The sequence below is a fragment of the Nicotiana tabacum genome, chromosome 18 (genome assembly GCF_000715075.1).
Source record: "Nicotiana tabacum cultivar K326 chromosome 18, ASM71507v2, whole genome shotgun sequence".
Taxonomy (NCBI): domain Eukaryota; kingdom Viridiplantae; phylum Streptophyta; class Magnoliopsida; order Solanales; family Solanaceae; genus Nicotiana; species Nicotiana tabacum.
In genome coordinates this window covers 13056388-13072138 of record NC_134097.1, presented here as the reverse complement: position 1 = coordinate 13072138, position 15751 = coordinate 13056388, and the positions used below count along the sequence as shown (strand labels likewise).

Here is a 15751-nt window from a genome sequence, read left to right as displayed (position 1 = left end):
CCACTTGTTAAAGAATCCTAGAAATCAATCCTAACAACATAACCATAACACAACGATGTATCACAACATGAAAACAACATCTACCATAACTCCATAAGCATTACATTACCAAGAGGAGCATCATTAACATAAGCTATACAAGTTAAACACAATTTATAGAAAGTAAGCTCTTTAACATTTTCATAGAACACAACTACATAGTTATTCAAACAAATGGAGATACTTCTTCTTCATCTCTTCCTCGGCCTCCCAGGTGGCCTCTTCAACCTGTTGATTCTGCCATAGCACTTTCACGAAGGCAATCTCCTTATTCCTCAGCTTTCAGACTTGCCTATCAAGAATGGCAATTGGAATCTCCTCATAAGTAAATTCTTCGTTGATCTCAATAGTTTCTACTGGAACAATAAGCGACGGGTCCCCAACCACCTTCTTCAACAAGGATACATGAAACACCAGGTGCACTAAAGACATCTCTAGAGATAGCTCAAGCATGTAAGCCACCTGAACAACCTTACGAATGATTTTGTACAGTCCGAGATACCTCAGACTCAATTTCCCTTTCTTCCCAAATCGCTTTATACCCTTCATGGGGGAAACCTTCAAGAATACCCAATTATCCTCTTTGAACTCCAAATCCATGTGACGCACATTCGAATGGGACTTCTGGCGACTCTAGGCAGTTTTTAACCATTCCTTAATGATTTTAACCTTCTACACAGCCTGGTGTACGAGGTTTGGGCCTAACAACTCTGCTTCCCCAACTTCGAACCACCCAATGCGAGATCTACATCTCCTACCGTTTAAAGCCTCGAATGGTGCCATTTAAATGTTAGCATGATAACTGTTGTTGTAGGTAAATTCTATGAGCAACAAATGATCATCCTAGCTACCCTTAAAGTCAAGAACACAAGCGCACAACATATCCTCAAGTGTCTGAATAGTCCATTCTACTTGTCCGTCTGTTTGTGGATGGAAGGTTGTACTAAGATTCACCTGAGTACCCAAACTTGCTGAAATTTCTTCCAAAAATTTGTTGTGAACCATGCCCCCCGATCAGAGATGATAGAATTTTGAGTGTCATGCAACCTGACTATTTCTTTAATATATAATTGAGCATATTGTTCTGCTGTGTCGATAGCCTTAATAGGTAAGAAGTATGCTGATTTCGTAAGTCGGTCCACAATCACCCAAATCGAGTCGAACTTGCGAGGCGTGCGAGGTAAACCTACCACAAAGTACATATTGATCATCTCCCACTTCCACATTGGAATTTCTATGTTCTGTGCCAACCCACCGGGCCTTTGGTGCTTGGCCTTCACTTGTTAACAATTTGGATATTTTGCCACAAAGTCTGATACATTCCTCATCATATCATTCCACCAGTAGACTTCCTTAAGATCATGGTACATCTTTGTAGAGCCTGGGTGCACGGAATACTTGGAATTGTGAGCCTCGATCATGATTCTTTCTCGGAGACCATCTACGTTTGGAACACATAATCGCCCCTGGTACCTCAGTGTACCATCATTCATGGTAAGAGAGAAATCCATGGTCTTATGTTTATGAACCCCCTCCTTCAACTGCACCAACAATGGATTGTCGTATTGATTTTCCTTGACTCCTACTACAAGTGATGATTCAGCCCTATTTTGCACCACCAACCCTCTTTCACTAGAGTCCGCAAGACGAACTCCCAAGCTAGCCAACCGGTGAACTTCCTTGGATAACGGCCTTTGAGATACATCCAAGTGAGCCAAACTACCTATGGATTTCCGGCTAAGAGCATCTGCCATAACATTAGCCTTCCCCGGATGATATAGGATATCGACGTCATAGTCCTTGAGTAACTCAAGCCATCTTCTTTGCCTCAGATTCAATTCCTTATGCTTGAAGGTATATTAAAGGCTCTTATGGTCCGTGAATATATCTACATGGACCCCATACAAGTAATGATGCCAAATCTTCAGTGCAAATACCACCGTCGCAAGTTCCAAGTCATGTGTTGTATAATTCTTCTCATGATTCTTGAGTTGCCTAGAAGCATAAGTGATCACCTTGCCATGTTGCATCAATACACACCTAAGGCTGATAAATGAAATATCACAATATACTACGAACCCATCTGTACCCTCCGGTAGGGTCAACACCGGTGTCATAGTCAGTCTTTTCTTCAACTCTTGGAAGCTCTTTTCGCAAGCGTCTGATCATTGAAACTTAATCGCCTTCTGCGTTAATTTAGTCAATTGAGAGGCAAGAGTAGAGTACATCTCCACAAATCTTCTGTAATACCCAGTTAAGCCCAAGAAACTATGAATCTATGTTGGAGTTATAGGTCTACGCCAATTTTTTACAGCTGCGATCTTCTGAGAATCAACCTTAATTCCTTCACTAGAGATGACATGATCCAAGAATGCGACATATTCTAGCCAAAATTCACACTTCGAAAACTTCGCATACAACTTGTGTTGATACAAAGTTTGCATAACTTCCCCGAGATGATCGGTATGGTTCTCCTGATTTCGTGAATGTACAAGAATATCGTCAATGAATACTATCACGAAAGAGCCGAGGAAAGGCTTGAAGACTCGATTCATAAGATCCGTGAAAGCTGCCGGGGAATTCATTAGCCCAAAAGACATCACCAAAAAATTCAAAATGCCCATATCGGGTTCTAAAAGCTAATTTCGGAATATCCTGCTCCCTGATCTTCAGTTGGTGATACCCCGATCTTAGGTCAATCTTGGATAAATACCTGGCACTCTACAATTAATCGAACAAGTCATCTATCCTTGGCAGTGGGTACTTATTTTTTATTATGACTTTGTTGAGCTGCCGATAGTCAATACACATTCTTAGCGACCCATCTTTCTTCCCTACAAAGAGAACTGGTGCGCCCAAGGCAAAACACTCGGTCAGATGAAACCCTTCTCTAACAAATCCCTCAACTACTCTTTTAGTTCCTTCAATTTCGTCGGCGCCATTCTGTAGGGTGGAATGGATATAGGCTGCGTGCCCGGTATCACATCGATCCAAAAATCAATCTCCCTGTCTAGCAGGATCCCACTGAGCTCATCAGGAAAAACTTCCAAAAATTCATTCACAACTCGCACAGACTCAAGTGTAGGTGCCTTAGCATCGGTGTCTGGATCCCGGATCAAATGGTAAATACACCCCTTGTTGATCATCTTCGCGACCTTAAGGTAAAAAATAAACCTACCCTTCGGCACTACATCATCCCCATTCCATGCAATGACTAGCTCATTTGGAAATTCAAACCTAACTATTCTAGTTCGACAATCAAGCTTGGAAAAACATGAATAAAGCTAGTCCATCCCCATTAACATATCAAAATCAACCATCCCCAATTCAATGAGATCGGACATGGTGTCTCGACCACGCACCGTGACAACACAATCCCTATAACCCGCGCGGCCACGATAGGCTCACAAACTAGAGTAGATACGGAGAACGGCTTATGAAGTTGTTCCTGTTCTATCCCGAATTCCAGAGCAACATAAGGAGTGACATAAGACAAAATGGAACCAGGGTCTATGGGAGCATAAACATCATGATATTGGACAGTCAATATACATGTGACAACATCTAAAGAAGACTCTGAACTTTGGCAACCCTCATAGCATAGAAACGACTTGGTCCTCACGAGCTTTGTGCATCACCCCTAGCTGCACCATACCCTGCGGGTGTTAGAGTGTTTCGAGCTAGAGAAGGTACTGCGAACGTGGTAGCTACAGAACTGGCTGGTTGTGTTGTACCCCTGCCCACACCCTAGCGGGACAAATGACAATCCCTCTAGATATGACCTCTAATACCGCACCCGTATCATATGGTTTGGTCCATGTAGTAGGACCCAAAATGCATCTTCCCACACCTAGGGCATGGGGGCCTCTGCTGCTGCTGGAATTTCCTACCAGACTAACCCTGCTGGTAGGATCCCCTGCTGCCTTGACTAGGCCTGAAGCGGCTCCACTGCTAGACATGGCTCCGAGATATCCTATGACACTTTAAAACCTTAGGCTCTGATACCAAGCTTGTCACGCCCCGACCTTGGGGAGAGCGACCGGCGCTCAACTGAGATATCCCAATCAAGAAAGCCTACTTGTTGCCTTCTACCCGACCTTACCCATGAATAAAGTGAAGATGTATTCCATTAAATGGACAAGGAGAAGATCACATTAACGACACCAATTTCAGTACCAGTAGTGACTTCATTTACAATTTCCAAAAATATATTACACATTCATAGTTAGAAGTGGGAACATGGGATACATGTACAACATTTCTAGTTTAACTTTCCAAAATCACAATACAACTCACAATATGTCTACGGAGTCTCTAATAGATACAAAGGAGTAACATGATGGTGCAAGCAACAAGGCCCCAACTATACCTCAAAACACTGTACACAGGGAACAAAAGATATAAGTCCCCGATTTGAAGTGGGGCTCACCAATTCAGCAGAGAAGAGGGTGTACCGCTATCACCGATCGATGATACCTGCTGTGGAACCACCTGCATCCATTAAAGATACAATGCCCCCGGTAAAAGGGATGTTAGTACATATAGAATAGTACTAGTATGTAAGACTAAACCCCTCTTAAAGAATCGAGAAACAGTACAAGAAAAAAGAAACATAGAATCAATGAGGACCTCAAACAATAATAAAGCATCAAGTTAAGAGAAGGATAATATTTCATTGAATATCAATATTGTTATACGGGGAGATCTTTGGTACCGATATACCACCGTTATTTTAGCACGGAGTCTGATCTCGGTCTGATAGGCTAAGCCATCTTATCCCAAGACATCCGATCACAACACCACCATGTGCGCGACAGGGCATCCGATCTCAGCCCGATCGGCTAAGCCGTATCACCACAATGCCATGTGGATCGACATCACTTTCTGCTAGCAATCACCTCATCCCAAATAAGGGGAATAATCTCAACACACCAATCTCATCCCATTTAAGGGTAATAATCTCCACACATCAATACGGGGATTTACCCCTCAATAACTCCTACACCGACATGTGTAGTTTCGGGGTTAGGTTATTTTAACCTACCCTTCCTCGGTGACTAAACGATGCTCCCAAAACAGTTATTATATAAACAAATTAAAACTCATTTCATAGTCTTTCATACATTCCTTTCATTTCATTTCCTCTATTAGCCACATGTGTAATTTCATTCTTGGCACGATGGCCATATTTTATATCTCATACTCACTTCTTTCACTTTGAAGCATCATCATAGATTATCAATAATAAGATCATTTGAAATCAAGACTTTTAGTATGTATATGAACAATCGGGGCCTTAAGCACATTGAGTTTTGTTGGCCCAAGTGAAGGTTAGTTTTGAAGATTGACAAAGGAAGCTCAGGCATGAACCAGGTCCATCCCTTGTGTGCATAGACACGGGCATATTCGAGCATGTGAGATGCACGTGAAGGAGATACGCTTAACTTAGTATAATTGATATCTCCTGATCGAAAAGGTTGCACAATTGATAAGGAGAAGGACTCCTTAATCAAAGATAACACTATCCAAGATAAGGAATGAGTTAGAAGTTGAAATCAATTAGAACTCTTCCACCAAGGAAGAGTAGCATTAGAACTCTAGTTATTTTCTACTCTACTAACTCTATAAATCGCAGGATGTTCTTATTCTACATGTGATGCACAAAAGTAGAAGTTAAACGTGAATTGAGAGCAAAATAGCAAGGCATTTTGCAAGCAGTTCGTGTGTGATTCAAGTGTGCGAACCTTAAGCTACATGAACAAGATAGAAGAACCAGTTCCAAGTGTCTATTTTTTATTCTAGTTCAATTGTAGTAGGTGTTTTCATATTGTACCTTTCAGCTTTATCTAGAAGTATTTGTAATAGGTACTCAGAGTATTCAAGTTAGAGTTAACTTGAAGTTGTCGCAACAGTTAGAGGTTGTATGCCACAACGTGATTAGAGTTAATTCTAGGTTTACAAAAGTGTTTTGTAAATACAGTTTTTGGCTCAGTGATTTAGTGAAGAGTTTGGGAAATCCTACTAGTAGTAGGTCGTGGTTTTTTTCACCTTTTGAGCCAGGTGTTTTCCACGTAAAAATTATTGTGTTCTTTAATTTCTGAATTTATTATTCCGCAACAGTAGTATATGGAACACAAAAAAGAACCAGGTCCTAAAAATAATCCGTGCACGCGAAAAATTGGGCACCATACAAATCACCCCCCTCTTGTGTGGTATTGAAGTTAAAACATCAATTGGTATCAGAGCGGGTTATCCTTGAACATGCTAACACCTTAGGAGAAGATCAAGATGAGTGCACCACCTGAAAACTGGGAAGGGCAATCCACTGCTAGGCTACCACTCTTCAACGACCAATATTACTCTTGGTGGAAAAACAGGATGAGAGATCACATCATAGGAGAAGACTATGAGCTATGGGACATTGTCACAGATGGTCCACTGGCTACCATGAAGATAAATGCCGAAGGAGAAGAGGTGCCAAAAACAAGAGTTAACTGCATTGCTGACGACTTGAGGAAATGGGAGAAGAATGCTAAAGCCAAAAAATGGCTTGTTTATGGACTTGGTCCAGATGAGTACAGTAGAATCCAAAGTTGTATCACTGCTAAGGAAATTTGGGACACTTTGCAAGTGGCCCATGACGGAACACCTCAAGTGAAGAGGTCTAGAGGAACACTACTATATACTCAATATGAGAATTTTACCATGAAGGGAGGGGAAAACATCCAAGAGATGTATACAAGGTTCACCACACTGACAAATGAACTTAAGTCTCTTAGAAGGATTATTTATGAAGAATACAGAGTTGAGAAGATTTTGACAAGGGTTCTGCCAGTTACTTGGGAGAGCAAAATCACTGCCATTCATGAATCAAAGAACATTGCCACTCTTAGGTTGGATGAGCTAATTGGAAATCTCACTGCTTATGAACTTAGAAGGCAAACCAAGAAGATGGATGTACCCAATAAGGAAAGGAGCCTGGCACTCAAAATCACTGAAGGTTCTGATTTAGAGGAAGATGAAATGGCTATGATCACAAAGGACTTCAGGAAGTACCTAATGAGAGTAAAGGGTTCTTCAATAAGTGGAGGCTACAGCAAACCAAGGGTTACTGAAAAACAGACCAATGAGGGCTGCTACAAGGATGGGAAAACTGATCACCACATCAAAAACTGCCCTCAATGGAAAATTGAATGGAAGAAGGAAAAAGCTGAATGAAGAAACAGGTTCATCCCAAGAAGAACAAAGGATCGACAAAAGCTATGGTTGCTGCTTGGGGAGAAAGCTCAGATGAGAACTCAGATGATGAAGATGGAGATGAACAAGCACTTATGGCAATTGGAGAATCTAATGAGGAATCTGAAGTAAGTATAATCCATCTAAAATACAAGATTAAGTTTTTGTCTAAAGAAAGGCTATCTGAGTTACTTCTAGATTTCATTGATGAATCTGAGGATATAAACAATGAAAAGGAACAGTTGTCTAAGGAATGTGTGATTTTGAAAGCAAAGTGTAAGAACCTAGAACTTAGGGTTAGTGAGACTATAAGTGAAAATACTGCATTAAAGAACCAGGTTCATGCATATGAATCAAATGTCCTAGAACTTAGATCTGAAAATCTAAAACTGAAATTAGGAAAAAGTAAGAAGACAGTTGATTGCACACAACTCACTCTAGAAGAAAATGTAGGTAAACTAAAAGATGAGTTGTATAAGAAGGATGAGCATGTTAGAATTTTGAAGGAGGATCTAGGCAAAGTCAAGCATGAACTAGACAGAACTTGTAAATGGAACAGGTCATCCGATGCACTTTCATGTCAACAGGAACATCATAGTATCAATAGAAGAGGACTTGGCTTTGGAAATCTGCCACCTAAATGGAATCCCAAAAGCAAGTACCTTACACTTCCTAAGAACAAGATTTGTACTCTCTGTGGTAAAACAGGTCACTATAAAAGTGAATGCAATGCAAAAGAAAAGGCAAGCCAAAAGAACAAAGAATTTGTTCAAGGGAAGAATAAGCTACCAAGTTGGGCTAAAAAGAATCTGATTCATCCTTTTGCCTATAGAAAGGGACCCAAACTAGTTTGGGTTCCTAAGACTAACCCCTGATTTCCTTTTGCAGGTCCAAGTGAAGGGGAGCAGCCAAATATGGTACATGGATAGTGGTTGCTCAAAGCACATGACAGGAAGCAAGAACCAGTTCCTTTCACTTGAGGACCTCAAAGGAGGTAATGTCTCCTTTGGAAATGGGAAGAAAGGTGAGATCATTGGGGTTGGAAAGGTAGGTAAGACTGATTCTCACTCTATTGAGAATGTCTACTTGATAAATGGCTTAAAATACAGTCTAATCAGTATATCACAACTGTGTGATAGAGGTAACTTGGTAGAATTCACCTCTATCAAATGTTTTATGATTAATCTTACCACTGACAAGATTGTTTTGCAGGGAAAAAGAGTGAACAATATATATATTGTAGATATGTCCACACTTTCATAAAATGAACTCACTTGCTTAAGTGTGTTGGACAATGATCCCCTCCTTTGGCACAAGAGACTTGGACATGCAAGTCTGAGTCAACTCAACAAATTAGTTTCCAAGGACCTGGTGATAGGGTTGCCTAACATCAAGTTCAAGGAAGACAAAGTTTGTGAGGCTTATGCAAGGGAAAAGCAGATAAGATCCTCTTTTAAATGCAACAAAGTGGTAAGCACCACCAGGACCATGGAACTGGTCCACATGGATCTCTGTGGTCCAATGAGAACATTAAGTAGAGGTGGTAAAAGATATGTGATGGTGCTTGTTAATGATTACTCTAGGTTTACTTGGACATTATTTTTAATATCTAAAGATGAAGCTTTTGACATGTTCACTTCTTTTGTTAGAAAAATTGAGAAACAACTAGGTAATCAACTTGCATCAATTAGGTCTGATCATGGCACTGAATTTGAAAATGCTAAATTTGTTGAATTTTGTGATGAGCATAGTATAGATCATAATTTTTCTGCTCCTAGGACTCCACAACAAAATGGAGTAGTTGAAAGAAAGAATAGAACACTTGAAGATATGGCTAGGACTATGCTTCTTTCTAGTAAACTGCCCCATAGCTTCTGGGCAGAAGCTGTAAATTCTGCATGCTACATCATAAATAGGTGCATGACTAGTCCTCTTGTAGAGAAGACTCCCTATGAGTTACTTAAAGGGAGAAAACCAAACATATCCCATCTTAGGGCATTTGGATGCAAGTGCTTTATGCACAATAATGGTAAAGACTCCATAGGTAAGTTTGATCCCAGAAGTGATGAGGGAGTATTCTTGGAATATTCTTCACATAGTAAAGCTTATAAGGTTTATAACAAAAGAACTATGTGTGTTGAAAAAAGTGTTCATGTGGTTTTTGATGAAACTAACATTCTTTATGAGAGACAGGAACATGATGATGAAGCAATTGGGCTGGTGAGAAACTTAAATGAAACCACAGCCCAGACTAAAGTTGCACTGGAAGAAGGAACAGGTGATGGAACAGGTCCTTCTACCCAGGGCAACCTGACAGGGGGAATAGAATAAAGAGAAAATGATCCTCAAACCTCAATGGAACCTGTCCATGAACCCGTTCCACAACAACAAAGCATTGAAGGAACGTCAAGGGGAAACTAGTTGGTTGTAAAATCTTACAAGTATCAAAGTTCTCATCCCATTGAGAACATAATCACTGATCCAACCTCTAGAATTAAAACAAGATCTTCATTAAAAAATCTTTGTACTTTTGATGCCTTCTTATCTCTTATTGAACCTAAAAATGTTGCTCAGGCTTTGCAGGATGCAGACTGGGTAAATGCAATGCAAGATGAACTCAACCAATTTGAAAGGAGTCAAGTTTGGCATCTGGTACCAAGACCCAAGGACAGATCAGTAATTGGCACAAAATGGGTCTTCAGAAACAAACTTGATGAAGATGGAACAGTTACAAGGAACAAGGCAAGATTGGTGGTTCAAGGATATAGTCAAGAGGAGGGCATACACTATGATGAAACCTTTGCTTCAGTTGCAAGGTCGGAAGCAATAAGACTCCTTATAGCCTTTGCTGCTTACATGGAATTCACCCTTCACCAGATGGATGTCAAGAGTGCCTTCCTCAATGGCTATCTAAAGGAAGAAGTGTTTGTCAAGCAACCTCCGGGGTTTGAAAGCAAGGAAAGTCATGATCATGTGTACAAACTTGACAAAGCACTTTATGGACTCAAGCAGGCTCCAAGGGCATGGTATGAAAGATTATCAAAGTTTTTGCTTGAGCATGACTACAAGAGAGGTAAAATTGACAATACTTTGTTCTTGAAAGAAAAAGGTAAAGATCTCTTTGTAGTTTAGATATATGTTAATGATATAATCTTTGGAGCAACTACTGAAAAGTTAAGTAAAGAATTTGCTAAACTAATGGGGAGTGAATTTGAAATGAGCATGATGGGCGAGCTTAATTTCTTTTTAGGTTTACAAATTAAATAAAATTTAAATGGAACTATGATCCATCAGCAGAAGTATGTAAAAGAGTTGCTTAAAAGGTTTAAAATGGAAGATTATAAAGAAATTAACACTCATATTGCAACAGCTACAAAGTTGGATATAGATGAACCTGGTTCATCTGTTGATTAGAATTTGTATAGGGGAATGATTGGCTCATTGTTGTATCTCACTGCTAGTAGACCTAGCATTGTTTTCAGTGTAGGCCTTTGTGCAAGATTTCAGGCAAATCCAAAGGAGTCTCACTTGACTGTTGTCAAGAGAATTTTGAGATATCTAAAAGGCACCACTAATCTCTGTCTATGGTATCCAAAAGGTAGTAATTTCAATCTAGTGGGATGTGCTGATGCTGATTATGCAGGTTTTCTAATGGATAGAAAGAGCACCTCAGGTATGGCACACTTTATTGGTTCATGTCTTGTGTCTTGGGCTACCAAAAAGTAAAATTCAGTGGCCTTATCTACTGCTAAAGCTGAGTATGTTGTTGTTGCTTCATGTTGTGCTCAATTGTTATGGATCAAACATCAATTAATAGACTTTGGAATTGATGTTGGTTGTATCCTCATTTTTTTTATAACACTAGTGCTATTAGTATGACCAAGAACCTGGTTCATCATAAGAGAACTAAGCACATAGATGTTAGGCATCACTTTTTGAGGGATAACTATGAAAAAGGGTTGATCACTGTGGAATTTTATGCTACTGACAAGAAAATAGCTGACATCTTCACAAAAGCCCTGAGTAGAGATCACTTTGAAAGGAACATGTTAGAATTAAGGATAAATAAGAACACCTAAAAGGACCAGTTCAGAATTCACAACGAAAAAAAATTAAAAAAAAACAATTGAAAAAAAATTATTTTTGGTTAGAAAATCTGAAAATGTGTATATAATTAGATTAATTTTTTCTCAGAATCATACTTTCAATAGTATACTCTTGTGCCATGTGTTAAAATGACTCATTAATCTCTAATGATATTTTCTCTATTTTGGCAAATTTAGACTTACACAAGAGAATTATCAATGAAGAACCTGGTTCATCAAAGATAACACGGTATGTTTTTTACACTCTACATAATTTGAAATAATAATATTTGGATCATGAGCAGAGTCCTACCTAATTCCAAACTCCTTTTGGACTTATCTGTTACAAGTGAACCAATTCCATTCAAAAGAATCCCAACCGAATTGACGTACCTAGATTCTAGGGATATATTCCAAAGTCTTTTCAAAACTAAAATTGAGTTTGATTAGACGTCCACACCCACTATCATCCTTTCCACCACCCCAACCTCTAAGAAAATAGTAAAGATGCTTGCTCGCAAGGTTGTTGCAGGGAGAGAACAAATCAAGAAATTAGATAAACAATTAAAGGATAGCCAGGTCCAGGAACCTCAAAAATCTGAAGACTAATTTAAATCTGCTACTGAGGGGGAAGAAACGGTTTCTTCTGAAACTGAACAGGTACTTCTGGCCCTAAAATTACTCCTGAGACAATTTCTGAAGTTGATACAAATTTGGAGAATAGGTTTGTGCTGGTAGGGTCTATAGCAGGTGTTGAAACTACTGAGTCTGCAGAAGTTGGTGGTAAAAATAAAAAGGTAAAAGAAAAGGAGAGCAAGGGAGTTAGGAGTGTTGTGAGGAAAAAGGGTAAAAGAGTGGCTGAACCTTCACCCACTCCTGTAAGTTTAACCAAAGACACAAGTGCAATGGTTGTTTGGGAAGAGAAATCTGGAGGAGTAGACGAGAGTGTACAGAAAACAGGGGTAAGTGGGTCTGGCAAAGCTGCTGAAGGGCTTGTTCAACTTGGAAAAAATAGAGATGAACCTGGTTCATCTGTAGAGGAAACCCTCGCAGACCTACTGAAGAAAGTGGGGCTAAGTATGATGAGATTGAGAGGATGAAGAAGAGGTTGGCAGAGATGGAGACTGAGAGAGATGCTCTCAGAACTGAGCTGGCAAGAGAAAAGGAGAAGAATGATGGCAATCTTCAGGATATGCTGAAACTCCTCCAAGCCAAAAACCAAACACCTAGTCCTTCTCGACCTTAAGCCTCCTAGCCTAGTGTAGATCAACCAGTGACCCAGTTCAGGATTTTTTTGTTTCTTTTGTTCATGTTTCTAGTATTTTTATTTCTTCTTATGCTTTGTGGTAGAAGCTTATCAATCATCAATGAAATTCACTGTCTTTTGCTCTAACCGTTTGTTTATATTTCTTTGATGGTTAAAATTGTTAGCTTGATCTATGATGATTAACCCATGATTGCATTTGAAGTAGCCCCAGTGGCCATGAGTAAGTTTTAAAATTTGGTTATCTTACTTATTTATGCAACTTTTCGATGATGCCAAAATGGGGAAAAAGGTTATGCTTTACACTTTGAACAGTGATGTTTATAACCTAATGAACCTGGTCCTTGATGTTAAGTGATAAAATAGAAAAATATTTCTAACATTCTGTTGATGTTGAGCTAAGTTGAAATAGGGCCTAAGCTTATGAAGAGCACAGAGTTTGTCATCATCAAAAAGGGAGAATTTGTTGGCCCAAGTGAAGGTTAGTTTTGAAGATTAACAAAGGAAGCTCAGGCATGAACCAGGTCCATCTCTTGTGTGCATAGATCTCTAGTTATTTTCTACTCTACTAACTCTATAAATCGCAGGATATTCTCATTCTACATGTGACGCACAAAAGCAGAAGTTAAACGTGAATTGAGAGCAAAATAGCAAGGCATTTTGCAAGCAGTTCGTGGGTGATTCAAGTGTGCGAACCTGAAGCTACATGAACCAGATAGAAAAACCAGTTCCAAGTGTCTGTTTTTTATTCTAGTTCAATTGTAGTAGGTGTTTTCATATTGTACCTTTCAGCTTTATCTAGAGGCATTTGTAATAGGTACTCAGAGTATTCAAGTTAGAGTTAACTTGAAGTTGTCGCAACAGTTAGAGGCTGTGTGCCACAACGGGAATAAAGTTAATCCTAGGTTTACAAAAGTGTTTTGTAAATGCAGTTTTTGGCTCAGTGATTTAGTGAAGAGTTTAGGAAAATCCTACTGGGAAATAGGTCGTGATTTTTTCACCTTTTGAGTCAGGTGTTTTCCACGTAAAAATCCTTGTGTTCTTTAATTTCTGTATTTATTATTCCGCAATAGTAGTATAAGGAACACATAGAAGAACCAGGTTATTCTATAATCTGTGCACGCAAAAAATTGAATACCACACAAATCAACCCCCTCTTGTGTGGTATTGAAGTTAAAACATCAAGCTTGTTCTCAAAATTAGGCATAATAAACTTGCAGTTGAAACATGATTTCAAATCATAACATTTTGATACATTAGTCATACTTGAATACATTCCCGAAGGAGAACGTAATATGATAGAGGCAATTGGGACACATTTTGGAGTATACATCTTACAACACAAAGTTTATTTGAAATCGCTGAATTTACTAGGAATGACTCGGAACATGAGAAATAAGGACTTGGGCCAATCACACTGAGCTTACGAGAATATCATGAAATTTGATTCTAGGAGAGAAGTTTAGCCAACATACTTGTCTTGGGCTTTCGTTAAATTTACTACAACGTTCCGAAGCTCCTAACGACATTAATCTAATTAGAGACATGACAAAATTAAATCATAATTAGGGATATTTTTTATGGGTTCAACTCATTTAAGCATTTCATCAAGCACCAGGCGTGCAATTTGGTGACAAGGTTCTTTTATGGGATTACCTTCACCCCACCACCATTCCAACACCAAGAGTTTACTCATATTAGTTCAATAACCTCCCCACCACCTTTATTGATATATGCATGCACAAGAATAACTCCCATTCCCAAGAATCACACTCCCCATTACCCATCTTCTGCCCCAAATTCGAAATAGAACCTTACTTCTTTAGTAGACAATTTTGCAAGTTTTCCTTGTGAATTCTTCTTAGGCTTATGCAAGGAATTGAAGTGTGGAGATATTAGTGACATTCTTTCTCTCCCTTGCTCCCTTCCCATCTCACTAAAATATCAGATCTTTGCCTTCTAAACGAGTCCTGATGGCTTTTAATCAAAATGGGGTCGGTTATAAGAAAATAGAAAATGAACCCTCCGAACTCAATTCTGCGATCGCAGAGTGAACCGCAGAACAGGTATGCGATCCGCATAAGGGAGCGCAAAATCACCCTCCCAAACTAGGCTGTTCGGGTCAGGTCTGCGGTAGGTTTACGGTCCGCAGACCAGTTATACGGTCTCATAACGCACCACAAAATTCCCTCTGCGGAATTTTTCATGCTGAATCTGCGACGGATGTGCGACCCGCAAAATGATTATGCGGTCGCATAATGAACCACAAAATGACCTCAAAAATTGGCATTGTTTCTGTTGCACTTTGCGGCAGATCTGCGGTCCGCAAAATTATTATGTGGACGCATAATGGGCTGCAAAAATTATACTACCTTCTAACGCATTAGCCTACTTGGGCACCGGAAACCTTGAGTTCTAGGTAAAATTTTACGGAGTCTTACATTTAATTTGGGATAACTTATCTTGAATTACTATTCTACTATCTGACAAGTATAGGTTATGCCAAGATAAAGTAATAAAATTGACGAACTCTGGATTATTACAATATACTAAACAATGAATTAGAAATAATATCTCGATAATTAATCACAACATAACTAATCTCAACATAACTTGTCTTCAAATCAAATAATCCCTACATGTATTAGTTATACACCCTATTTGATTTTATCATATGTATAACTAATACATAGCAAACCATGACATTAGTAATACCATAGTTTTTAATACATAGATAAGCATGTAGACACCCATATGCAATTCATATTATTTTTAATACACCAAATCAAATCGTGGAAAGGAAATAATCAAAGCATAACGGATCCCAGCATAATTAATCTTAACATTACTAATATACCATATTCAATACTATTCTTATATAACTTATCAAATGATTCCTAAAGGTATAATATTTTTAGTGCAAATTCATCAAATTTAAATTATATATTAGTTCGGCATGCCATTGTTGAGCTTAGAATTACTCGACATTTAGGCCTTCTTTGTGTCCATGATTTGGTTGATTTGATAGGATTTAACCTGATTATGGTCTAATATGTTGCCTTCAGTGCAGGTGGTGCAGAGAGGATAAATAAACAGATAGTGTACGAAGTGGGAGAAAAACAAGTTG

The 15751-nt window shown here is 39.0% G+C and overlaps 1 long non-coding RNA gene across 1 annotated transcript; it reads left to right on the top strand.

Moving 5' to 3' along the window:
- The first annotated feature begins 11884 nt into the window (after positions 1-11884).
- LOC142172380 (uncharacterized) lies at positions 11885-13647 on the top strand. The gene is made up of 2 exons (XR_012701720.1): positions 11885-13137; positions 13212-13647. It is a non-coding gene; the product is annotated as an uncharacterized LOC142172380 (long non-coding RNA).
- Positions 13648-15751: the final 2104 nt, after the last annotated feature.